The following is a 3,194-nucleotide window of genomic DNA, read 5'->3' on the forward strand; positions in this document are numbered from 1 at the left end:
GAGTCCTAAACTGTGGGCTAGATTTTCCAGCCCGAATAACTGAAATACATTCCTTTCTGGACAGTAACATATAAGAATGAGTTTGCCATTGAATTGGCTACATCTGCAGTCTTCCGCTGTGCTTTTAACCTGCTCTAGGGAAGCATTTAAATGATCTTCCCCTCCTTGCATTCTTGAGCAAACATAGGCTGTCCTTGTACATTATCTTTTATATTTCTGTTGTAGATTTCATTTCAAATGAAGCTTTTAAAGTGGAGGCCTGGCAAAAGTAGACAGACTTGTTAGCATAGAAATGAGGCACGTCAGGCTGGTTTTTACAAAATGTAAATAGGAAAAGTTCTTTCAAAACTGGAGGTAATTGCCCAGAAGAAACATAGGTATAAACACTTGCAGGCATGTATTAATACCGCAGCGTAAAAGACTTGTAATACATACTTGTTACTGACATCTGATGGAATTTACTGTTTTTTATACCCAATAAAGATATTTTTTGGTAAGTGGTCATTATCTCCTTAAATTTGTGTACCTTCAAATAGTGTTTAGCAAGTACTCAAAAAACATGACAGTGTAAGATACTTTGATAAATATGACTGGGGGCGGGAGGAGGGAGAGGACAATAATCCCATCACTCCAGAAGTCCTAGTTGGAAGATATTCCAGCTGTCTCAACCAACTCCATCAGGTGTATACGGATTATGAATCTCTCCTGTTTTCTGATGGACTGGATTTGGAACACAACTGGGGACCTCTGACCTGCTGTGGTGCCTAGAAGATCTACAAAACTTTGTCATGGGTGATATAAATATAGAGGAACATGGAAGGATATTCACATCTATTCACTTCAACCACCTCAGATATTTATTACCAGATATTATGTGTTGGTGGGATGTTCAGCATTGTTTTTTTTTTTTTTTTTTTTTTTTTTTTTTTTTTTTCTGGTAGTTTACTGTATGTGAATTTGTTTGTCTCGTTTCACATACACACAACACTATTTAGCACTTTCATCTCTACACTTTCATCTGGAATTTATCTTGAACGTGTGTTTAAGTTTTACTCTGTTTTTATTAGCGATGATCTCTGTCTCTTACAGGGATTCAGAACTGTTTTTTTTAACTTTTTGCTGTTAATTTTAGATACACAGTCCAATAGATTTTTGAAACCTGTTCGTTTCAATTAGTCAATGTTTGAGATGCATGTTGTGACTAGTTGGACAAATCACAGGTCTCTGCAGAAGAGCAGATAACCAATACGTTAATGACAGAAGAACAGTGAATGCTTACGAGGAGTTTTAGGGTGAACACAGATTTGAGAGATACTCTGCACGGGTCGATGCTGACCAAATGTGGAGTCATTACTCACATGCTGATAAAGAAAAAATGTAAAGCAGTCACTCAGAGTGAATCATACCTAACTATTGAGTCTCTTCAGAGTGTACACAGTCTTCCCAAGTAAGCTGTCTTTTGAGCTATGCCCTGATGTTATGCATTAATGTAACTTCATCTGGGGTAGTAAACTATAGTGATCAGAATTTCTAGGATTGCTTTTAGGCAGTGGGTTGAAAGGAGTTTTTAACTGGGTGAATCAAGGATTTGTGATCCTTTCCAAATAATCTTAGATTCACCAAAGATAATTACTTGTTTAGTTCCTGTCCTGCCTCCTTTCGTTGTACATCTTGCCGTCCCTGCCCTCTCACAAGGGCAATCTGTATAGAATTATAAGCAAACTAAATTATAAGCAAGTCTTAGTTTTGGTTAGTATAGCTAGGTCATTTTCTTGATGCATTTATGATTCGTGTGTATATATATATATATATTTCTAACCATGGAAGAAAGTGAAAATTGGCAACACAAAATACTGAAATACTATATCTGGAGGAAAAAACTTGGCACTGAGTTTTAAATGTACAAGTAGGAAATAGTATAGAAGTTTATTTAAACCAACATGGCCAACATCCTCTCAACCACAGAACTATGTAAAACTCAAACACTGAACTTTGAAGTAATCTGAAATCAGCTGTGGAACTAGAATGCATTCAATCAAATTTCAGTGTTATTTTTTTTCAAAATACTTAAGATGAGAGCTGCTTCTGATAGGAAACTTCAAGTAGATTTTGCATTGGCCTCAATTTTTTCTGTCTTTTTGCAAAGACCTTCTAGTGAGTAACCAGATTTTGCTGGTCTCTCCATTATGTGGCTAAAACAGGCGTGCTGTACTATTACCAGTCACAGTCAGAAGAACACAGAATTTCAGAATTTAGGCAGGTTACTGCTTAATGAAATATTTATGCTTAATGAAGCTGTGTTGAAGAAGTCATCGTCTTGACTTACCTGGTTATAATCCTCTTGCTGAGGAAACCTCACATTGAACTTAAGAAATAGGCTTACCTCATTTAATTCTTTCTTAGCGTACGTGAATATAATTTCAGCTATACAAATAAAAACAGCTGATGTAATTTTCTCATAAGATAGTAAATTTAGGAGCCCCCTTAAAACTTTGAATTCAGTTGTTTCAGCAAAGGTTCATACTTATGACTGGTAATGGCAAATAGAATTTATCTGCAACTATGGGAAGTTTGGGGTTTTGCTGGTATCAAGAAGTTTTCAGTGGCAATAATTAGTTATTTATAAGTTGTTCCTTAGTGAGCAGTTGGTTTTGTTTAGTAAGAGACTAAAGATATACATAAATTCATATATTACACCTCTTTTAAACTCTTACTTAAGGGTCATGAATATAAGGGACAGTGTAGGTTTTAGAGTCCTCATCGTATAACCACAGTAAATCTCTTTGCTGTTAGTTTCGTTTCTATATTCCTGATTCCTAGCTGGATGCAAATATTAATATGGCTCCCAAATGAGGATCTCAAGTCACTAAATCCAGAAGTTAAAATCCTCTCTTTATATGTTTTTTCTACATTTGCCACTGACTGTATGTTAAAGGATTTATTCCCTGCTCTTTATTCTGGTTGTATTTGTCTTCCACGAGTGCCTGTGGGAAATGTGAATGTACAAGGAAGGAATACGATAATGTGAAACGGACCTTCAGCTGTTTGCATTTTTCCTCTTTATGGGAAACTTTCTGGTCATTTCTGGAAATGCTTCTCCAGGGATTCAAGCCTGAAGCTTTCACAATGGAGTAATTCTGCTCACATTTCTTACTTAGGGAAGGGTCTGTGGCATCAAACTCAATTCTACAACA

This window comes from Anas platyrhynchos, chromosome 28 (assembly GCF_047663525.1).
Source record: "Anas platyrhynchos isolate ZD024472 breed Pekin duck chromosome 28, IASCAAS_PekinDuck_T2T, whole genome shotgun sequence".
NCBI classification, from domain to species: domain Eukaryota; kingdom Metazoa; phylum Chordata; class Aves; order Anseriformes; family Anatidae; genus Anas; species Anas platyrhynchos.